This window comes from Falco peregrinus, chromosome W, assembly GCF_023634155.1.
Source record: "Falco peregrinus isolate bFalPer1 chromosome W, bFalPer1.pri, whole genome shotgun sequence".
In the NCBI taxonomy this organism is placed as follows: domain Eukaryota; kingdom Metazoa; phylum Chordata; class Aves; order Falconiformes; family Falconidae; genus Falco; species Falco peregrinus.
Window position 1 is genome coordinate 29,103,306 of NC_073743.1, and position 24,626 is coordinate 29,127,931.

The 24,626-nt window shown below is 41.4% G+C and overlaps 1 protein-coding gene and 1 long non-coding RNA gene across 4 annotated transcripts in view; both read left to right on the forward strand.

Moving 5' to 3' along the window:
- The first annotated feature begins 760 nt into the window (after window positions 1–760).
- On the forward strand, window positions 761–3,162 carry LOC129783039 (uncharacterized). Its single transcript, XR_008745059.1, has 2 exons — window positions 761–2,867; window positions 2,950–3,162. It is a non-coding gene; the product is annotated as an uncharacterized LOC129783039 (long non-coding RNA).
- Window positions 3,163–7,778: 4,616 nt separating this feature from the next.
- Window positions 7,779–24,626, forward strand: part of LOC129783029 (transcription factor RFX3-like) — a 192,447-nt gene continuing 175,599 nt past the window's right edge. Inside the window, exon 1 of one of the 3 annotated variants that reach the window (XM_055792685.1) lies at window positions 7,779–8,392. The gene's annotated coding sequence lies outside the window, so the exon portion shown is untranslated. The remainder of the gene's footprint in view (window positions 8,393–24,626) is intronic. The other 2 variants (XM_055792686.1, XM_055792687.1) reach the window with 2 other exon arrangements.

A 24,626-nucleotide genomic window follows, 5' to 3' on the forward strand; every position in this document is an offset into this window, starting at 1 on the left:
GGTGTTACCTTTCCTTGGCGCCATCCCTCCCCCACTCCCCTGTGCTCTGCAAACATGCCTCATCATGTTAATTGTTGTCTAGACAAGCTCGAGCACATTCCCCTCAGCTAACTGATTGCCATGCATGGTCCTAGTTTCCAGCCCGCTCCTGCATCCCCTTCCTGTTGCACAAAAGGAACCTTTGAAACCGAACGAGTAAAACCAAGGTATAAGTAATAGAACAAATAAAAAACCAACTGAGACATATTATTAATGTCAAAATAACCCACTGTCTTTGTTCCGTACAATTTTACAATTTCCCCTTTTTGTTTTTGAACAGCTAGTACCAGGTTTGCCATGTTCTGCAGGGCCCTTGCAAACATGACAGCAACCAAGGTAATAGCAAACAAACAATACTGCCAATTAAGTGAATGGATGCCAAAAAAGGCTGAAATTTTCTCAGATTTTGATAACATGTTGCTGCAATGGGGCGCCTAAAATCCACGCAGCACATACCATCAAAATCCTCACAGCCATGTCCTTGAACCAACAACAAAAAGCAGTGGCAATTTTGACTCACATTCTTAACTGCCTACCAAACAAGGTGATTTAACTCTTTAATGCTTTCCCTGCTGTTACTCTGGATAAGAGAAGAACCGCTGCAACACGTTCCCATCATAGCCTCCTACTACATTAGCATCTACAGAAAGACAATTATTGACATTCAAAGTGTAAAGAATATCAGCTTCTTTTGGATTAACACTATACATAGATGGAAGGGCACACCAAACAAGAACTGGTTCAGTCAAAAAGTTCGAAACATAGCATGCCTTCTCTGAACATACCTCTGGGGTCATTCCCTTCATTCCTTCTCTTTTTTATGCAAAGAGAAACACTTTTACCATAACAGAGAAGCCCCTATTTACATCTCTGAGCCCGGACAAAAACCGCAGCTGTATGCTCCACCAGGCTCAGGGCAGAAATCATTCATGCAGTTACATAGCTATATATCTCTACAAGCATGCAGACACCTATTAAACACTAGATAACCGTGTTTATCTTTCCTATTCTCCTTCACAATACCTAGCTGTTCTCTCACCTCTTGTTAGGTCAAATATTCTCCAGCTTCCTCTCCTATCTCTCTCTTCAGACATTCTCTATCCTCCTCTTTTTTGCTTGTTAATTGCGAGGAGGCAAAGGTTGTGTGTAGCTGGGTGACCATGACCTGCTTTAAGTTACAATCAACTAAACACTGAATACAGGAAAAAAAGGTATGGGAGACATAAGGCAAACATCAATAAGGTGGTTAAAGATAATTATAATAAATCCTGTAATACTTTTGAGTCATGGCCCAAAGTTTCCCAGCCGTGAGAAGAGACCAAAGGCATCCCGCCCCTGGCTCTGTTGCAGATCTTTGTTTTAAGGCTTTTGAGTTTTGTATACTTTTGTAAATTAATTCACAGTGGTCACTCAGATTCACGTAACACATCCTATCAAAGTCTTCACACTTGTGTCCCTGTGCTAATAATAAAAATAAATAGCAACTCGGTTCTGTAGCAACATATGATGGACAGAATCAACATCTGTTAATAAGCCAGAAAAAAAATAGTATTTGTAGTATTACTTTGTTTAGCAAGCTAGCAGCCTAATTTACTAAGCAAGTTAAGAGCGTGTACTATTCTTACAGAAGAGATTAGAGAAGCAAAAATCTGTTATGCTGCATTCCAGAACTCAGCTTGAGAATTACAGTCTGCTGTGAGTTCTGCGTTACAATCATTTGACACATGTTGGGGTTGCGATTGTGAAAGTTGCCTGTTTACAATTTTCATTGGCATTATCACAGCTAGTTGTTTTAAAAGCAACCCTTGAGCTTCCTGATGTTCGACTAGTTGCAAAATATTCTGAAGCCAATCAATCAAGTTAGTATTAAAGTTAGTGACTCTCTAGGACCCTGCAAGACTGTGGCAAGACTCCCGCATCCTGACTGCCTTAATAGCCATCTCATTCATTTGCAAACACTTGTCCCTGGGATACCTTGCCTGAGTCACAGAATCGGCACAGTTAATTGCTCCAGCTAACTGCTCATAGTTAACAGCAATTCCCCGATTAAGGTTTTCAGTCAAGGCCACTACACATAGCTCACAAAAATCAGATAACCACATCATATACTGTATCAGTTAGTACCATACAAAGCAATAACTTCCAATCATGCAGTGTGAGTGTATAAGGCTCTGCCATCACTTCAAGAAGGGACATAGCAAATGTATTATGAATCCTCCCTTCCCGCACTGCTTTGCTTAATTCTTTAACAGCCTCGTATTGCACAGGCTGCCACTCTCGAGGTTGATTTGTCTGACAAAATATTGAACATGCCCTAGCGACTCCCAAAACCCATCACTTAAGTGTTTCCCACTTGCATTCCTGCCACCAATCCCTCAGACCCCCTTTCACCCTCCCCCAAAATACAATCAATGCATCAGGAGAGACAAGGGGGTGGGGGAAAGGTCTAGCTCCTTTTCCAGATCTATAGGACCTGGATCAAAAGGTTTATCAGAGTCAATAAAATCATTGTCCGAGTTGTCCTGTTCCCGTGCTTGCTCCCGTGTTGCGAGGGTCGCTGCAATCAGTGACAGAAGCTTTGGGAGCAGAGGAGGTGTGGACGGAATCGCCATCGCTGACGGTGTCTTGAGAAGAGTCGCGCTGTCGGTGGAATTTACAGCTTCCTCTGGTTTAGCACCATTAGTAGAATTAGTCCACACTTGGCAAAGAGTAGTCAGAATTTGCCACCAAGATGCTAAATGCATTCCCGACACGGAGTTCCCCTCTGCGGCAGCATCATACAATTGGCTGCTGTATGTACACACTTTCATTCTTTCAAAGTCTCTAAAGTTTCTTGGCTGCTCACCTGTCTCAATGAGTACAGGTTTCTAAAGCTTCTTAAAATTTCTTCAAATATTTAAAATCTCTAAGGTTTCTTGGCTGCTCACCTGTCTCGATGCATACAGGCGTTATCCTCGGGGTTTAGGTTGTCCGCCTGGTCCAGACAGCAAGACGATCGTTCAGCCAAGCCGTCTCCTCCGGAACGCAGCCCTCTTCCACGAGCTGTCTTTTTTCCGTCCTTATTCTTCCAAGGCTTCGGAACACCACCATAGGGGTCACCATTTGAGGAGACTGAGGCACGGACTCCCTGATCTGACTAGAAGACCCTTTATGAGTCTATATACGTCTCTTTCTGGGGACGAAGCCTGATTCCCCGTTACGGATTTCCCACAGCTCACCTCTCAACTCCGGAGGGATTTCAGGCCGGCTCCTGCTTCCTTTCAGCAGATCATTCAAAGTTCTGTGGGATTCGCTGCATGTCGCTCAGTTAGGCGATTCGAGAGCCCTTCACGTTAGATCCTTAAACGGATCACGTCGGGGTCACCAATTTGCGGCAAATGAAGAGACGGGACGCAGCTTGATGCAAGCAAATGTCAATTTATTGTACAGAAGCACGAGTTCATATACACTTTCAGAAGCTGCGCGTTTTAAACAGATTGGTTCTTGAAGCTAAGCATTGCATACTAGGCAATCCCCGATTGGTGGTTAACTACCAGCAATTAACAGCAAGGTGTTACCTTTCCTTGGCGCCATCGTCTCCCACTCCCCTGTGCTCTGCAAACATGTCTCATCATGTTAATTCTTGTCCAGACAAGCTCGAGCACATTCCCCTCAGCTAACTGATTGCCACGCGTGGTCCTAGTTTCCAGCCCGCTCCTGCACATACTGGTTCAGACCAAGGGTGCATCTAGTCTGGTATTCTGATTGGCCCAATGTCCAAAAGTAGATATCTAAGGAAGTGCAAGAAGAGTCTAGCACATACATTTCTCTTGATTACTTTCCCATCCTCCAAGTATTTTCACCTCAGGGTTTTCCTGAGCCTGATGTGGTTCATCTATTTAATAAACCTCAACATATATCTCTTCCAAAATCTTGTCAACTTTGCCCTTGAAATCATGTAGAATTTCTGCATTCACAACATTCTTGGCAAGAAGCTCCAAATGTTCTTCATACCTGTTGTATGAATAAACAGGTCCTTTTGTTTGTTATGAACCCAATCCTTACTGGCTTTGTTTTATGGTCCCTTGTCCTTGTTTTGGAAGAGATAATGAATAGTCAGTACCAATCCACATCTCCATGTGATTCTGTAAATCTTTCTTTATTATATCCCCCAAATTATCTTTTTTTCCAGGTTGAAAAGTTTTTACTCATGCAGTAGCCATTCTATATGTTTGATCATCTTTCTTGCTCTTATCTAAACCTTTTCTAGTAGTAGAAGTTTAAAGGATGTATTTTAGAGTCTATAATTATACCTACAGATATTATGATCTGCGGTTAATAAACTGGTCAACATAGTCCAATTAGAAGTGTGGGCATCATGCCCATGGTTGTGAGGCAAAACAGGAAAGGTCCAGGCTGTCACCACTGAGTATTGTTGCCACACTATGTCCTCCTAGCACTGCTTGGACACTTTGGAATAGTCTTAAGGGGACACACTGGAGCTAGTGGTAGAGATGGAAGTACCTTCTGAGGAAAAGGATGCCCTTTTTTTTTCCTCCTTCAGCTGTTCTGTTGCTGTTCAGGAGCATGGTGTAGGGGAATTGGTTGGAGATAGAAGGCCTTCTTTGGAAGCTGCTCATCCTACTGCCTCTATGGATTCTCTTGCTCCCAAGCCTCTGCCAATCAGGCATGTAGATAGGCCAAGAAACAGAGTTGGGCCTACTGTGCATCCTGGAACACCTCTTAGAAAAAAGGTATGCATGGTGTCCCTCTTCTTCCTCATGAATACCACCTTGGATTTCAGGTGTTGCAACATGTCCTCCATGATGGCCTTCTGGGGTGTGCTGCATCCTACTTGCAGGAAAGCAGTAACAGTTGGCCAGATGAAGGGAGGTGAAGATGCTACTGCCTCTGTGGCCCTTCTTACTCAGAGGACTCTGTGAAGGAGAAAAAAAGGCAAGACTACCAGTCTTTGAGTGTCTGAGGATACAATGCAGAGGTCTGTTGCCTATGGCTAACTATTCCACAGCGCTTAGGTCCTCAAGGACACATTTTTCTGCAGAGTAGTGGGAATACTGGGATAGACCCATTTCTTTCCGAACTCCTGTGAGGAATGAAGTTGAGCTCTGAATAATGTTCCACAGATGCACACACAGAGTGTTAGTTAAAGAAACTGGGATTTATTAGGATCTTCTGCATAGGATAACACTCAGTGGAGGGGGTTAGCCTTCTGCATAGTGAAACAATCTAGGGAGAATCATTTGATCAGGGTAGCCAGTTGCTGTCTAGGTGGTGACAGGAGTCTGCATTGCAAATACCCTTTAACGGTATCTTCAGCTGGATCGTATGAGACTCTACTAAATATTGTTCAGTGATTTCTTATAATCCAGCTGGCCCACAATCCTATGTGACCAAGTTCCTATTGACTAGCTAAAACTATCTTAGCTATGTACAAAAGTTGTCCTATTCAATAATACCCATATCTAAACATACAAATGCCATCTACAAATTGATTAATGTCATGGTTTAACCCACCCAAAGACAATATCCACCCCTTATTCCATACCATTTACGTCATGCCACACTTTCCAATACACCCTCATTAACCACCATCATCCTTCCCATCCTTTGATATAATACACAGATATCATTCCCCTAGTCTATACACACCCCTGTTAAAAAGTCTATAAAATGTCCACAAAATGTCCATTGAGTTCATTTAGTCCATGAACACGATCTCTTATGGATGGTGGTCACTCAGGAGAAGAGAGGTTGTGTGTTGTATGGGGTTATCGGGCATCAAAGCCAGCTCAGGTCGGGTCACTGCTGCACTTGCACTGCTTCTTGTAAGGCTTGTCCTCCAATGGTTCGGGTGGTTGCTGCTATAGTCATTCCTATAACATGAAACTCAAATCATGGGTTACAACAATTTAAAGGTATATCCACTACAATCTCCACCCCTGGACCCTTCAGATCAGCTTGTAGGGTTTAACATTGCAATGAACTCCTCCCCTTGCCCCTGCTCTGGCTTGGACTTATCCACAGACTGCAGTCCCTTAGGGTTCTACCTGCTCCAAGTGGAGCCTCAGCTATAAGCCACAGTCCCTCCAGGGGTATATCTGCTGCAGCATAGACTCATCCACAGCTAGAGTCATTTTGAGGTGCACCTGTTCCAATGTGGCCTTATCCATGGGCCATGATCATAGACCTGCTTCAGCGTGGCCTTACCCACAACCACAGTTCCTTCAAAAGTAAATCAGCTCCAGCATGGACTTATCCCTGGCCACAATCCCTCCAGGGGAATATCTGCTCTGTCGTGGGCTTCTCCATGGCCACACACTGAGGTGCTCCAGCATGACCTCACGCACAGCCACTGATGCTTCAAGGTGTACCTGCTGCAGCATGGACTTGTCCTTGGGCCACAATTCCTTCAGAGGCATACCTGATGTGGCACAGACATAACCATGGCCACAGACGCTCCGAGATATACCTGCTCAAGCATGGACTTATTCATGGCCACAGGTGCTTTTGGGTGTCCTGCTCCTACATAGACTCATCCACAGGTCACAGTCCCTTTGACTCGAGTTTACACTGGAGTTCCAGCCTATCCAGTACAGCAGCACAGAAACAGCAGCCATGCCCTGGCCATCTGCCAGCCTGGGGACAATGCCATTGCTATTATCAAAATGTTCCCAGGCACAGCACAGTAAGTTGATAAGCAGTACAGTAGTACAGCAAGCAGTGAAAGCAAGAAGTAGCCACTAATGAGCACTAGACTCCAATATACAGTGAGGCAAGCAAGCCCCATGGCAAGCACAGAAACCTGCCCCTTAATAGCTAAACAGCAATAACAGCTTGTCCTGGTTTCAACTGGGATAGAGTTAATTTTTTTCTTCTTAGTAGCTGGTGCAGTGCTGTGTTTTGGATTCGATGTGAGAACAATGTTGATAGGACACTTATGTTTTTAGTTGTTGCTGGGTAATGTTTATCCTAAACCAAGAACTTTTTGGTTTCTTGGGCCCTGCCAGAGAGAGGGCTGGAGGGGCACAGGAAATTGGGAGGGGACACAGCCGGGACAGGTGACCTGAACCAGCCAAAGGGATATTCCATACCATATGACATCATGCTGAGTATATAAACAGGGGGGAAGAAGGAGGAAATTGGAGGCATCTGGCATTATGGCCTTTGTCTTCACAAGTAAGCGTTATGCATGATGGAGCCCTGATTTCCTGGCAATGGCTGAACACCTGCCTGCCCATGGAAAGTGGTGAATGAATTCCTTGTTTTGCTTTGCTTGCATGCATGGCTTCTGTAAGAAGATGCTAGAAGCTTCCCCCATGTCCAACAGAGCCAGTTCCAGATGGCTCCAAGATGGACTCACCACTGGCCAAAGCTGAGCCAATCAGCAACGTTGGTAGCACCTCTGTGATAACATATTTAAGAAGGGGTAAAAAGCCGCTGCAAAACAGTAGCTGTGTGAGCTCTCTTCAGCTGACGCTGTAGCAGACAGTGCCAAAATAAAAATTAGTATTTTAAATTTTCAAAGATATTAACTGGGAAATTGGTTCATTATCCTGTGCTAAGAAATTAATCTTCCACTTCTTTTATTGGTACTTAGTTAAATTGAACAGGAGCTTGAACTTGCAGTAAGCACAAAGCAAAACTTCCTGTTCACTTTAAATTGCTTCCAAGTAGCAAAAAGCAAGCAGGGTGGAAAAAGCAAAGCAATCCACTGAACAGAGATCCCTACGCACCACCCCCCCCACCCCCCCCATCTTAGCTGCTAACCGGATATGACATCAGGATATCGGTGAGCATGATCGATGCAGGAGACAGATATGCTAATGTAACCACACCTCCTCTTCTCTTCTCTCTCCCACTCGGGTTTCTGCCTGATGGTTGCTATTTGAACAATCAGCTACCACTACAGGCTCTCTTGCTGCCTGCTCCGATGTGGTGTGATCTTACATCCGTGGATAGTCCGTTGTCGTACTACTACCGCTTTGCTTGTTGGGGGGTAGAATATGCCCTCGCACGCCTTTATCAAGGTGGATGAGTTAATACGTCCCTCCCAACCTTTTCTTTCCCTCTTAAGGAAACGGATCCCCTCCTTCTTGCCTTAGAAGCTGTCTGTCATGTGGAAGGTCCTGCCTCTTCCGGGTCTCTTCGGCTAAGCCCTGCCTCCTTCTTTCTCGCTTGCTCTCTCTCTTTGTGAGTTATAGCAACTGTTGCCTTGTGAATCAAGCGCCATAGTCACCGTAGTCCTGGTGACTGTTACTTATCAACAACTGCTCTTCCGCTTGCTTTCCATCCTCTTCCTCATCTACAACGGCTACCACCAGCAAGAACAACAACACAGCTTTCCACAGTTCAGGTGAATGTAACTGTTCTGTACAAGCTTTCAGTCCTGCTTTTCTATCCCTTCTTCCCCTCCCCCCCCCCCCTTTACTTCCCTCCTTGCAGCATTCGGGCTGGGACTGCTCCATTGGGCTTCGCTATTGGTTGAGGGGGAGGGGGGGAGAGAGAAGCCTTGAGCGCTTTCTCTTTAGCCTTTCTTCCCTCCCATTTAATAATATGGGAAGAGACATCATTTCTAGAGGAGGAAAATGATATAAATTACCCTGTGGCTGTTTAATTAGGAAGGGTATTATCTTTTTTTAAAATTTTTTATATCGGAAGTTATCTGACATGCTGCAGTACTTTTAATGTTCCAAAGTATCTTGTATATCAGTAGGGGAAGGCTAGTGGTAACAGGTAGTTAATTAGTAGAGGATGAAGGGCTAATTGGTACTATATGAAGTCATTCCGTGCAATTAGCTGGTCTTTTCCATAAACCGAGCTAACTGGTTGCAAGTATAATTTAATTTTATGGCTGTACTTCTGAATTCCCAGCTTTCTGTTCTCATCAGGTAGCATTTTCATTTTATTATAAAAACATATTAGTTCTACCTGAAGTATTTGATTGTATTATTTTTCATGTACTGGTCAGAGCCTTTTTGAATTCTCCAGCTCATATTACTTGTGGAATTTTATGGATTTTATGGAATTTTATAGAAACCACTAAGTTTTCAGTAAACTCAAAGGAGTTGTGTATATTTTAAAGCATGCGATGCTGTGTGTTTGTCTTACTTTCTTAGAAACATTTGTTTCTGAAGAGCTAAAGAAGTCTTTAATGTATAGTTCCATAGGAATAAGAACCATCAACCTGGGTTACGTTTCCTTAATTAAGGTGGTCCATCCATGCCTTGTTGTTGATCCATATGGTTTCCTGTTGTCATTCAGTTTTCTGTATTAAGTTACGTTATCTCAGTAGGTATTCTAAAATAGTTTCATAGTTTAACACTAGCTTATACTGTGTTAGGAAGTGCACCTCTTATAAAAAAAAAATACACACTATCTTTCTTATGAATATAGCATCTCTCTGCTACATAATACAAGTGCTATGTAGAAAAACAATGACAGAACCTATCTACTGTGGGTTTTAACCTATTTATAATTAACTTAAAAGAAGAAAAACACTGATACAGTGTTATTATTTATTATCTAGTTCTTTGCAAATTTGCAACCCCTTAGCCAGTGTTTTTTTTTTCATTGCTTCTTAACATAAATCCCATGTGCATTTCCTGTATAATTGCTTTGCTTGGATTTGTTCTAGTCCTCTAGTCTATCCCCCCCCCCCCCCCCCCGGTTATTAGTGCCATCTGAAATATTTAGTTGCCTCTTACACCCATAATTATGTGGTACAAACCAGGGATATTTTTATCTTCAGTGATTCCCTTTTTCATTGTGTTATTGCATTATCGGTCCTTTTCAATTAAACCTAGTTTTGAGCTAACTGTAAAGTAATATTTATTAGGGGAAAAAAAAGATTAATTTTCTGGAATTGCTGTTTACTAACCTGCAGATACAAGCCTGTGAAACGGAAGACAAAATATTTGGAATTCAGATGATGGGGGAAGCTAAAGAACATCCTTGGAACAGTTTGCTCACTGTTTCTAGATAAGAAGTTAAACTAAATGCCAGACTTTAAATCTTTTTTGTGTCAACATTTTCTTTGGTTTTGCAATTTATGTTTTAGTTTTACTTTTTTTTAATCACTTATAGTTTTGTCTGTTCATGTACATTTTATAATTGTTTTCTGTATTTGCTGTCACTTAGTTTCAACCTTTATTAATTTCCTCAGTATGGTTCCTTTTTGCTGAATTGTTTCCTATCCACTGTTCTTTTCTTTTCCTTGTTAGATTGCTTTGCTTCCACACGGTTTAATGTTTCACAGTTTAACTTGAGGTTTTGGGATGTGGCAAGGCTGGGAAGCATTGTGTATTGGACATCTCTGAAGTATGCCCAGCTGAGCTGCAGGGATAGCCTATAGTTACTCTTCTGTTAATCTGTTTTCTTTTGGGGTGTAACATTACCTGCTTCATCTCAATATACACAAAATTGACATTTTAAAACTTATTTTGAAGAAGGCTCCTTCAGCCAATTTCAAATGACTAGAAAGAACGCTTATTTCAGCAGTTCGGATCTTTTTTTTTTTCACACCAGCAACCTGAAGATTGGTTAACACACCCTTCAAACGGTATTGTGAAAATAATAATGTTGAGGAATTTGTCTTTTTGTCATGTAGGAGAATCTGAGGAAGTTTTTTAATTTTTTTAGTTTAGAAATTATCTGTAAATGTGCTCGGTTTGACATCTGCTTAGATTTTTGCAGAACATATTAAAGCCTGCTCCCTTTGTGATATAGTAGTGCTCTGTGCCTGACTTGATGTGCCTGTTGGTGTGATAACCCTTTAGCATATTAAATTTACCATTAAAAAAATCAGGGATTTACTAAAACTTAATATTGGAGTAGCTGGGTGTTTTTCTGTTTGTTTTGGTTATTTTAAATATATAAAAACATAGATAGTAATATGTTATATATTTTAATATATATGTATCTATATATACATATAAATACAGGTGATTGAGGTTTGGGGTGGTTTTTTTGGTGGTTTTTTTTTTTTTTAACATGCCCTATTCTTGGAATTGCAGAGAAGTTAATTTTCCTGAAAGTTCTGTGTGATTGACACTATGCCCAGCCAGAAAAAGAATAAATTTAATGAAGATACACTAAAATGAAAACATATTTATACTGGAAAATGTTCAGAAATCTTAAGTGTAGATGGCAATGTCCATTTTCACTTTGGGTAGATCTTGATCATGTACATGTGAAACAGCTGTTTAGAGAGAATAATCTCTGCATATGTGTCAATGCCTACTCTACATATTTGCATTCAATTAAAAGTTTGCTGAGAAGGAGTGAGGGAGGGAGAAGGAATTTGAGTGGAAAAGACTAAAGGGAGCATTGAATTTGGACAATTTGTACTGTAGAAGCATGCTGGTCTCACAGATGAGTGAGATAGTGGAGGGGGAGTGCTGGTTTAATCTCAGTAAGGGTCTGGTTCTGGTTGCATTTCTTCATGTGAGGAATACTTATTAAATCAATCTGTCTCACCAAACTTAACAGACTGAGGCTCTATCCTGTTTTATATAAACAAATCTATATGTCTACAGAAGTTTCATTTACTTCAGTTACGTTCAAGGGACTGTCCTATGGTACTAATAAAGGGTTACTTATGGAACAATTGAAGTTGAACAGCATTGGCAACTTCTCTTTGCTAAAGTCTCTCCCATCTCTAGTATATCTTTGAGCAACACGGAGGAAAAACACTTGCTCTGAGTAGAAACTAGATCTAAAAAACTCAAGGCTGTAAAATGTAGTTCAGATAATTGTTAGCTAGCTTTAAGTACAACTACTTTTACAGTACAATAGATCTAGATGTCTTTAACTGTAGTTGTGTAGATATAACAATTTTAGACTGTTTTCCATCACTTTTTGAGATCACAATCAATAGGGTAGCTTTTAATGTTGCAGTGGTCTGTCCTTGAAAGTGATTAAAAGTAGCAACTACTGTACTTATTAAGTCTTTATATTTATCTTTTTGCCTGTGTTGATGGAAATGGGTGCCTTGATTCATGACTCGGAGTTGCTACTGTGTTCTTTACAAGGCTAAATTCCTAAAAGCACAGGAGATAATTGACTTGTAGAATGGTTTGGATTGGAAGAAACTTAAAGATAATCTAGTTTCCAACCCTCCTGCCATGGGCAGAGAAACTTCCACTAAACCAGGTTGCTCAAAGCCCCATCCAACCTGGCCTTGAACGTTTCCAGGGATGGGGTGTTCACAACTTCTCTGGGCAACCTGTTCCAGTGCCTCACCACCCTGATGAAGCAACTTCTCTTTATGGTTTGTCTTATAAGCCCATTATCCTAATGTAGGCAAAAAAAAAAAGTTTGGTTTTGCTTCAGGAAAAACATTGCAAACTTATGAATTCTGGAGAAGAAACAAAAATACCAGTTACAAAACTGTTTCTCATTCATGAATGCTTTTTTAGGGAGAAATTTGCTCCTCCTCCCTGACTTTTTGCTTTCAAAGGCAGTCTTCATTTTTGTATTCTTTTCTGAGGTCCCTGTAGAAAACCTCGACCAACTAGTATGAAATGACTAGTTATTTTAGCCTTTCCGATAACTTTTGAGGCATCTTTTTATTCTTGTGTTCCTAAGGAAATAGTTTCTGTGATATTGCCCTCCATCTTATTTGAAAGAGGAGCAGAAGTTTCAAAAACACAGATTTCATCAGAATAATTATCAGTGGAAAAGCAAGACTAAATTTATGCTACTATTGAAGAAGAGGCAGTCAGTGTTGAGGTGTTATGTATTCCATTTGGCAATAGTCATCTGACCAATCAGCAAACATCCGTGCCCTATACTCCATCTATTGTAATATGGATACATTTAAAGAGCAAAAGGCATAAGCCAGATTTCCTATTTCCTACAGATGTCCTTAATTGTGCTACTATAGAACAACTTATAGGAGAAAACCCATATTGTTCACTTCTTTGATGTCCCATTCCTTAGTCCTTTTCTAGTGGACTTGCTAAAATATTTTTGAAAGCAGTGATCCCGTAGTGGTATTTGTAGATATCTAATTCTGCCTGCAGAGTCTTTATGATTGAAAATAATGAGCAAAACCAGAAGAACAGTTTGACATCTTAGAGTCAACTTGAAGATCCGTTGGGCGTATGTAGATATAAAAAGTAAATATGAAGCATCATACTGCCATTTTTAAGGTGTTTATTTTAGGTTGTTAATTTATGGACCAAAAATATAGAGCTTGATATCTTCTTCTTTGGGAGCGTAAAATAAAGTATCTCTACAGAACACGTGCAGCTGTTTTAGTTGTTGAAACATTAACTTTGAGGATTCTTGCTGTTTAAGATTCTTAATTGTCCTCTGAAATGATAAATTAGAGGAAAACTTTGTTGTTTGCTTTCAGTTAGAATGCAGTGAAGATGTGTACTGCTTTAATTTTTCTTATTTAATATTAAATATTTACTTGTGTGTACAAGCAAAGTAAAATAAGGAATTCATTCACTACCTCCTATCTGCAGGCAGATGTTTAGCCATTCCCAGGAAAGTAGGGCTTCATCTTGTGTAATGGTTCCTTGGGAAGACAAGTGCCATAACTCTGAACATTCTCCCGTTCCTCCTCATTCCCCCTCCAGCTTTTATTGCCAAGTGTGACTTCATATAGCATGGAATATATCTTTGGTCAGTTGGGGTCAGCTGTCCCAGCTGTGTCCCCTCCCAACTTCTTGAGCACCTCCAGTCTACTTGCTGGCAGGGCAGTGTGAGAAACAAAAGGCCTTGACACTGCATAAGCACTCTTCAACAATAGCTAAAATATGGATGTGTCATCAACACTGTTTTAGTCACAAATTCAAAACACAGAACCATACAAGCTGCTATGAAGAAAATTAATTCTATCCCAGCCAAAACCCAGTGCAATTGTTAAAATCTGTTAGTATGACCCTTAAAAAAAAAAAAAATATCTGGAGGTGTGTGGTGACTATTTGAGAAGAGTTTTAAGCTTTTTAAGTAAATTGGTCAGAAATGTATACGGAGGCCTACAGATTTATTAATACTTCTTAACCTGAAAGCACCACATACCTTTTAGGTTGCACAGCAACTGACTCCTAGCAACAGTAGTAGATTGAATTTTTAAGTGCGATGTCTTTTTTTTTAACCTCAGCCAGAAATTAGGTACCATGCAGCCACCCTCCCTCAGAGGGATGGGGAGGAGAATCGGAAAAGAATGTAAAACTCGAGGGTTGAGATAAGAATAAATTAATAATTAAAATAGGAGGGAAAAACCCTAAACAATAATAATAATAATAACAATTATAATGAAAAGGAGGGAGAAGGGGAGAGAAATGAAATCCAAAGGGAAGGGAGAAAAAAAACAAGTAGTGATGCACAATACAATTGCTCACCACCTGCTGACTGATGCCCAGCCAGTCCCTGAGCAGTGATCTACAGGCCCTGGCCAACTCCCCCCAGTTTTATATACTGAGCATGATGTCCTATGGTATGGAATATCCCTTTGGCTAGTTCGGGTCAGTTGACCTGGCTGTGTCCCCTCCCAATTTCCCATGCCCCTCCAAGCCCTCTCGCTGGCAGGGCCTGAGAAACTGAAAAGTCCTTGACTCTAGTAAAAACATTACCCAGCAACAACTAAAAACATTAGTGTGTTTTTAACCTTATTCTCATCCTAAATCCAAAACATAGCACTGTACCAGCTACTAGGAAGAAAATTAATTCTATCCCAGCTGAAAGCAGGGCAAGTGACTGTGTCAGATATAATAATAAAGCAAGAGTACAAACAGTTGTCATGGTTTCCTTTTCATAATAAATTGGTTTGAATTTACAGAGCGCTTTGTCCCTCAAAAATAGGAAGCCCCTTGTAAAAGAAAGGTACTTCAGAATGCTTCTGGTACCAAAACTAATAAAGCTGTTTAGAATCAGAATGGCTGTCATGTTTTGGGGTGTGTGGGTTGGGTTTTTTTTCCCTTTTTTTTTCTTTTTTCTTTATGTCTTTTTATTATTTTTTTAGCACAGTGGTATGAGACAAAACAAAAAATAATCATTAAATGGAGCATTAAGACAGACATTTAACACTTGCTTAAGGTGATTTGTAAATTTCAACTTCTCTTGTAAACGAATCCATTGTAAAACTTCCTAAAATCACCAGCTAAACAAGTAAACAAACAAAATGTTTTTGAAGGAATCAAAATTGTTTTACTTCGGGGTATAAGTTAAACTAATGGAGTTAGAAAGAGACCTCCCCTGAAGAGGTTATTCTATAACTGCCTACTTTAGGGGTTCTTGTGTCTGTGTGAAGCTTGTAGTATCAGCTAATCTCATTTGGACAATTCTTATGTTCCAAAATATAAATGGTCAGTGTTTCATTATTTTTATTTTTTTCTGTTGTCTTCTCTTGGTTCGCATAACAAATGTTCTGGGGCAATTTTTCTAACTTTTTTGGAGACTATTGTTGATATAAAATCCTATATTGACTTTTAAAAAAAATTTATTTGCTAAACATGAGAAAATTGGCTATTTTAAATCAAACTCTAACCTTTTTCAAAAAGGTTTGTGAAATTCTTATGAAGATTTGTATAAAAATGATGGACATGTTTACTCTTTCATACCAGTCTGTCAGTGTTTTACCTTTTCAAATCCTTTGTGTTAAATATGTGAAAAAGGTAGAAAATATGTAGGCAGGTAGGTGGTATGGAGATGGAATGAGACACAGAAATTCTCTTAAACAGTAAAATGCGTTACATTGTACAACTACATTCAAGTTTAAAATTTCTTGGCTGGCTGGCTAGAATACTGGGTTTTTTGTTTGGTGGTTTGTTTTTTTTAAAAATATTAGTAAATTCTAATTTAAATTAAATTAATACCTTTATTCATTTCTTATGTCTGCTTTTAAAACAGTTAAAGTGTAGTTTTGCTAAAGGGCAAAAATTATAATAAAAAGCCCAATTTAGTTCTTTGTAATGTGTTATTTCATTAAAATAGTACAGCTCTCTGATATTCAGAAAAAATGGTGCTAACAGCTTAAAACATACACTTTCAATTAATAAAAGCGATAGTTCTACTTTCATAGCATAGAATGAGAACATTGTATGGAAATATAAACTAATGTTACTCATTTGACTTGGGATGTTTTATTGTTGCATTCTGAAAAAGTCTTTGTTAAATGGGCCTCTTGTGTCAGACTGTGAATAGTACCTTCCAGCTCAAATAGTCCATTTCAGAATGTGTTCTTCTGTGATATCACTAACAGAATTCTCGCTGCAAAGCATATTAGTAGGTGAAGATGATATATTCAGTAAAACAAATGTTTATGTTTATATTTTTCTAAATTGGGGACTTAAAAAAGCATTTATAAAGCATATTTGAAGCAGTTATTTAGGTCTGCCTATCTTTAGGGAAGTTGTTAAGCAAGCATTTAGTTTTAAGCATGTGAATTCAGTTAAAGTGGAACTTAAGCACTTCTATGAACAACCTTCTGAATTAGTATGATATTGTTAGACTATCAATTCACTTATTTTTGCAATAAGAAGGTATTAGTGTAGTAAACTAGCAACTACCACTAAAACTGGAGAGTTTAGAGGAAAGATGATGAAGCAAAGACAGAAGAGAGAAGATCTGAGACTCAAAAATTGAAGGTTTGCAATTTGGAGGTTAAAATTTGATTATTCTTATTTTTTTAATAATGGAAAGTTAGTAGAAAGCAGAAATTTTAAAAAGGCAAACTATAGAAAATACCTTTTATAATGTAGCTGTTCATATTCATAGCCCATAATTTTTAAAGTTGTTGTTACTATATAAGAAACAAACAACTTACAGTAGTGACCTTATCAGAGGAGATCTGGGAGTTTTCATGTCTTCCCTTATAAAAACTCATGGGTAAGTATGTATTCTCAAATCATGTGGATTACTTTGAGTTTCTGTAAGGATTTTATTTGGCAAAGTCTTCATTATCTTTATACAACTCCCCTCTCCACCTTCTCCCAAGTAGCTGCTTTAATCATATATTGTATATATACTTATCTTCTTATAGACTATCTTCTTCTAGAATAGCCATTCCCTAATACAGCTCTTGTAGGACAAACCTGAGTAACTGGTTTTGCAGGTTAATGTTTCCACTACATCTAGAACTTATTATGATGACTGCTCTATGAATGTTTAACTAAATTATGTTGTGGTGAGTTGACCTTGGTCAGATGTCTACCCAGCTGCTTTCTCCCTCTTCTCAACAGCACAGAGGGAGAGAAGAAGATGGAAAAGCTTGTGTGTCAAGATAAATACAGGGAGATAAGTTATGAATTGCCATCACAGGCAAAACAGACTTGTTTTGGGGAAAATATACTGTGAATTAAAAAATAGATTTGGATGGTGAGAAACAAAGACAAAAAATAAAACATCTCCTCCCCTCCCCCCTTTTCCCAGGCTTAAATTCACAGCTTCATTTCCAACTCCTCTACCTCCTCCCCCCTGCCCTAGCAGCACAGGGGGGATTGGGGGGGGTTGCAGTCAGTTTGTAACAGTTCTCTGCCACTCTTTCCTCCTCACGCTTTTCCCGTGCTCCAGTGTGGGCCCTTCCCATGGGTTACAATCCTTCCAATCCTTCAGGAAAGGACTGCTGTTGTGGGTTAACCCCAGTGTTGCAACCCCAGTTAACACAACACCTCAGTAGGCAGCTAGGTACTACAGTTGCTCACTCACTGCCCTCACAGTGGGATGAGGGAGAGAATTGGAAGAGCAAAGGTGAGAAAACTTGTGGGTTAAGATAAAGACAACTTAATAGGTAAAGCAAACCTGTATGTGCAAGCAAAGCAAAACAAGGAATTCATTCACTACTTCCAGTTGTCAGGCGTATGTTTAGCCATTTCCAGGAAAGCAGGGACTCAGCATAGGTAATGGTTACTTGAGAAGATAAAATGCCATAACTCTGAATGCCCTCCCCCCCCCACTTCCCCCAGCTTTATATGCTGAGCATGACATCACATGGTATGGAGTATCCTATTGGTCAGTTGGGGTCAGTTGTCCTGGCTGTTTCCCCTCCCAACTTCTTGTGCACCTGCAGCCTACTCGCTGGCAGGGCAGTGAGAAACAGAGAAGGCCTTGATGCTGTGCAAGCACTGTTCAGCAATAGCTAAAACACTAGTGTGTTATTAATGCTGTTTTAGTCACAAATCCAAAGCACAGTACTATACAAGTTGCTATGAAGAAAATTAACTCCATCCTAGCCAAAACCAGTACAAGTATGTTTCCCCCCATGGGCCACTGTTCTTGCCTGAAAACCTGCTTCTGCATGGGCTCCTCTCCATGGGCTGCAGTTCCTGCCAAGAGCCTGCTCCAGTATGCGCTTTCCATGGGCTGCAGCTTCCATTAGTGCATCCACCTGTTCCACTGTGGTATTCACAGGCTGCAAGGAAATCTCTGCTCTGATGCACCTCTTCCCCCTCTTCCTTCACTGACTTTGGTGTCTGCAGGGTTGTTTCTCACACTTCCCCCCCCCCCCCACTCTGCTGGACAGCGTTTTTACCCTTTCTTAAATATGTTATTGCAGAGGTGCTACCAGCTTTGCTGATTGGCTCAGCTTTGGCCAGTGGTGGATCTGTTATGCATCTTGCCAGAATCACTGCCGTTGGGCACAGGGGCAGCCCCTGATTTTTTTCTTCAGAAAGGCCACCTGTGCAACCCCCTGTGGTCTGAACAGTAATGGAGTCTGACAACATATTATAAAACAAAGCTTTATTGAGGCAGTAAGAAAGATGAGCAATGATGCACCCATATGGCAACTCACCTGATCACCATTAGGAAACAGAGGATTGTAAGTGATGTCATGGCTCCAGTGGACTGCCAGGTACACTTAATGGCTGGGTCTTCTGGTAGCAGCTGCCAATTGTGCAAATGTCTTTTGAGTGTGGGTAAGAGTTGCGCCTCCCCTTGACTCCACCAATGGTAGCGTGATTTGAGAGAATCATACTTTACATGAATAATGTGGATAGTATCCTGCCTACACTGCTGATATCAGTCAAGGGGTAGGGTGTCACCCCCCCAACTACCAAAACCTTGCCATGTAAATCCAGTACTTTTTTTTTTTTAAATTGCACTTTGTTAAATGTAATGAGGATATTTCATTAATTCATGTGCCCTCAACAGAGGGCTAGTGATAGAAATGAATCTAAAATAATGCCTTGCATGTTATAAAACTTTATTTTATGACATGAAAGCAAAATGAAAGGTGGAAATTTAAGATGATGTCAAAAACAGAAGAACCAACTATATGTAGAGTCATAACATGTGCTTGCTTTTAATTTTTTTTTTCTTTTTTATACCTATGGCTGGCTCAGACACCCATCCAGCTATTCTCTCGCTCCTCCTCAACAGAATGAGGGAGAAGATAAGATGAAAAAGCTTGTGGGTCGAGATAAAAATAGGGAGATCAACTTGGGGAAAATTTAATTTATTGCCAATTAAAATTTATTTGGATAGAGAGAAACAAAGACAAAACACCACCTTTCCCCTGTCCCACCCCATTTTTCCCAGGCTCAGCTTCACTCCTTCATTCCCAATTCCCCTGTTGTGTCCCATCCCGTCTGTCAGTGTTGCCCCCCCGCCAGCAGCACAAGGGGGGGTGGGGAACAGGGGTTTATGGTAAGTAATAACAGTTCCTCTCTGCCACCCCTTCTTCCTCATACTTCTCCCCTACTCCAGCATGGGTTCTCTCCACGGGCTGCAGCTCTTGTCAAGAGAATTTACTCCAGTATGGGCTTTCCATAGACTGCGGCTTCCTTCAGGGCATATCCACTTGCTCAGGAATGGGGTCCTCCATGGGCTCTAGTGTGGATACCTGCTCCACCATGGTCTCTTCCATGGGCTGTAGGGGAATATCTGCTCCAGTGCCTGCAGCACCTCTTCCCTCTCCTTCTCTGACCTTGATATTTGTAGTGTTGTTTCTCATACCTTTTTTCCTTACTCATTCCACTGCCTATGTGTCCTTTTGTCCTTTCTTAAATATATTATCACAGAGGTGTCATTAGCTTTGCTGATTGGTACAGCTTTGGCCAGCAGTTGGTCCATTGCCAAACCAGTTGGAACTGACTCTGGCACAGGGCAGCCTCTTACTTCTTCTCACAGAGGCCAAACCCACGCAGCCCATTGTGCTACTAAACCCTTGCATCATAAACCAAATAGTGTCCCATGACACAACTAATAAAAACCATTTAACTGGTGTTAGTGTAAGACTAAATAGTATTACAGAATGTATAAAAATATACTATATTTTGTGTGTGAAGGAATTTTGAAATACTAGAGGTTTATTGGTAAAAATCTCCATTGGCACTAATGTAGTTCTGTGAATGAATACAAGACAGTTTTCTGGGGCTGATCTGCTATTTCTATACTACTGCAGCATGTATGATAGCCTCCTTGAATTCACCCATATGCAGTATTCACTCTGGGATCATATACTGTGTTTATGGCATGATTATCTGTTAAACAGAGCAAAGAACACGAATGAGCTTTTTTAATGTCAATTAAATACCAAGGTCCCTGTATTGCATAAATCCATATTACTTTAATAGCATTCTCTAATATGGTTGTGAATTGAAACTTGGGCATAAATTGCAGAGTTTCAGTAGCAGGGGGGCTATAGTGGTAATGTGTGGGAGAAGGCCGTGAACTGCCCTGTGCCAGTCACAGCCAATTCTAGACAGCTCCAAAACTGATGGAAACAACCTATCCTGTGCCATAACTTCAACCAAACAGAGGAGCATGTGGTGCTCCTGCTCAAATCATAGAATGAATTCTGGTTGGAAAAGACCTTTAAGATCATAGAGTCCAACTGTAAACCTAATGCAGCTAAGTCTACCGCAAAACCGTGTCCCTAATTGCCACATCTACACATCTTTTAAATACTTCCAGGGATGGTGACCCAACCACTTCCCTGGGCAGCCTGTTCCAATGCTTGACAACCTTTTCAGTGAAGAAATTTTTCCTAATATCCAATCTAAATTTCCCCTGGTGCAACTTGAGGCTGTTTCCTCTTATCTTATCAAACATATTTAAGAAAGGTGAATCCAGTAAGGGCCGGAGACACACTGCTAAGGATACTGCTGGAAATATGCTGATGAAGACTTGCTGTTGGAAGGATGGCTAGAGATGTGTTCTTGGAAGCAGGTGTTCCATGCCAAAGGGGCACGCCTCAGAGGGGAATATGGCCCACAGAGGACCCATGCTGGAGCAGGGTCACCTGTGAGAGACTGTGGCCCATGGACAACCCATACTGGAGCAGAGGAAAAAGAGTAAGAATTGAAGTGCAGCAGAGGAGAATAAGTAAAGAAGCACAGAGTGATAGACAAAACCTATTATGCCATGACCCTGACCTGTGCTGCTTATGATCTCACAAAAGGAAGTGGGATGGACTGAGTATAACCTGTAACAAACATAAGGGAAGTTGAGGCTAGGAAGGAGTAGGATAGGTATTTGGCTGAAGTCAAGTCTGGGAAACAGGGAGGAAAGGTATTTATTCCTGTCTGTTCATGTTCTCTCTTTTATTCCCCCTCCCATCAGTGATGTTTGTGTTACTTGGCAATATATTAAGTAAAAACTACCCAAATCAAGACTGTTTTGCCCATGACAAAACAATATTTGAATATGTTGCATCTCTTTTTATGACACATCATGGGGGATTTTAAAGCTAAAATGTAGGAAAGGTAGATGCAAGAGACTGCAATGCAGTATTTCTATGAATCAGAACTGTTTTTATCTGGAGTGAACAAAACCAGGAAAATAGTCTGTTGATGGCTCTTTTAAGCGACATGGAGTTTTCAAGTCCATAAATTTATGTTTCTTGGTTCCAAAAGTGACAGATAATGATAGAAAAAAAGTCAGTTGTAAATCTGAGGTATATTAAAAAAAAAAAAAGAAAAAGTGGAACTTCCAGAATCATGGAACTGTTTGGGTTGGAAGGTACTTTAAAGATCATCTAGTTCCAACCCCCATGCCATGGGCAGGGACACCTTCCACTAGACCAGGTTGCTCAAAGTTCCATCCAAGCTGGCCTTGAACACTTCCAGGAATGGGGCATCCACAACTTCTCTGGGCAACCTGTTCCAGTGTCTCACTACCCTTACAGTAAAGAATTTCTTCCCAATATCTAAGCTAAATCTACCCTCTTTCAGTTTAAAACTGTTACCCCTTGTCCTATCGCTACACTCCCTGATAAAGAGTCCATTCCTGTCTTTCTTATAAGCCCCCTTTAGGTATTGAAAGGCTGATATAAGGTCTCCTCAGAACCTTCTCTTCTCCAGGCTGAACAACCCTAAACTATCTCAGCCTGTCTTCATATGAGAGGTGTTCCAGCCTCCTGATCATCTTCGTTACCCTCCTCTGGACTCGTTCCAACAGGTCCATGTCTGTCTTACGCTTGGGGGCCCCAGAGCTGAACACAGTACTCCAGGTGGGGTCTCAGCAGAGCAGAGTAGAGGGGGAGAATCACCCCTTTTGACCTGCCGGCCATGCTTCTTTTGATGCAGCCTAGGATACAGTTTGTTTTCTGGGCTGCAAGTACAAGTTGCTGGGTCATGTTGAATTTGTCATCCACCAGCACCCCCAAGTCCTTCTGTTCAGGGCTGCACTCAATCCATTCTCTGCCCAGCCTGTCTTTGTGCTTGAGGTTGCCCCGATCCACAGGCATGACCTTGACCTTGGCTTTGTTGAACTCAATGAGATTCATATGGGCTCACCTCTCAAGCCTCTCAAGGTCCCTTTGGATGGCATCCCTTCCAGCATGTTGATTGCACCACACAGCATGGTGCTGTTAGCAAACCTGCTGAGGGTGCACTCAATCCCACTGTCTTTGTTGCTGGCAAAGTTGTTAAACAGTGCTGGTCCCAGTATGGACCCCTGAAGAACGCCACTCGTCACTGGTCTCTACTTGGACATCAAGCCATTGACCACATCTCTCTGAGTGCAACCATCCAGTCAATTTCTTATCCACGGAGTGGTCCACCTGTCCAATCCACGTCTCTCCAGTTTATAGACAAGGATGTTATGCAGGAGAGTGTCAAATGCTTTGCACAAGTCCAAGTAGATTGTCAGTCGTTCTTCCCTCATCTGACAACGCTGTAACCCTGTCATAGAAGGCCACCAAATTTGAGGCATGACTTGCCCTTAGTAAAGCCATGTTGTCTGTCCCCAATCACCTCATTTTCCATGTGCCTTAGCACAGTTTCCAGGAGGATCTGTTCCATGATCTTGCTGGGCACAGATGTGAGACTGACCAGCCTGTAGTTTCCTGGGTCTTCCTTATTTCCCTTTTAAAAAATGGGGTTTATGTTTCCCTTTTTCCCTTCACTGGGAACTTAACCGGTCTGCCACAACTTCTCTAATATGATGGCTAGTGGCTTAGCCACTTCATCTGCCAGTTCCCTTAGGACCTGCAGATGCATCTCATCTGGTCCCATGGACTTGCGTACCTTCAGGTGTCTTAGATGGTCTCAAACCTGATCTTCAGTGGGTGATTTTTCATTCTCCCAGTCCCTGTCTTAGCTTTCTGCAACTTGGCAGTGTGGCTTGAACACTTGCTGGTAAAGACTGAGGCAAAGAAGTCACTGAGTACCTCAGCCTTCTCCATGTCCTGGGTAACCAGGTTTCCTGTTTCCTTACAGAGAGGGCCCATGTTTTCTCTAGTCTTCCTTTTATCACTGATATACATACAGAAGGTTTTTTAGTTGCCCTTGACATCCCTGGACAGATTTAATTTTGACAGGGCTTTAGCTTTCATAGAATCATGTAGGCTGGAAAAGACTTTTAAGATTAGAGTCCAACTGTTAACCCAGTACTACCAAGTCCACCACAAAACCATATCCCTAAGCACCACATCTACGTGGTTTTTTAAGTACTTCCAGGGATGATGATTCCACTATGTCCCTAGGCAGCCTGTTCCAATGCTTTTCCACCCTTTCAGGGAAGACATTTTTCCTAACATCCAATCTAAACCTCCCCTGGTGCAACTCGAGGTCGTTTCTTCTTGTCCTGTCACTTGTTATCCGGGAGAAGAGATCTACCCCCACCTGCCTACAGCCTCCTTTCAGGTAGTTGTAGAGACCAATTAAGGTCCCCCCTGAGCCTCCTCCTCTCCAGGCTAAACAACCCCAGTTCCCTCAGCTGCTCCTCATGAGACTTGTTCTCTAGACCCTTCACCAGCTTCGTTGCCCTTTTCTGGACATATTCCAGCACCTCAATGTCTTTCTTGCAGTGAGGGGCCCAAAATGGAACACAGTATTCCAGGTGCAGCCTCACCAGTGCCGAGTACAGGGAGATGATCACTTCCCTTGTCCTGCTGGCCACACTATTTCTGATACAAGCCAGGGTGCTATTGCCAACCTTGACCACCTGGGCACACTGCTGGCTCATGTTCAGCTGGGTGTCAACCGGCACCCCCAGGTCCTTTTCCACCAGGCAGCTTTCCAGCCACTTCCCCAAAGCTGTAGCGTTGTGTGGGCTTCTTGTGAGCCAAGCACAGAACCCAGCACTTCTCCTTGTTGAACCTCATACAATTGGCCTTGACCCATTGGTCCAGCCTGTCCAGATCCCTCTGCAGAACCTTCCTACCCTCAATGAGATCAACGCTCCCCCCCCCC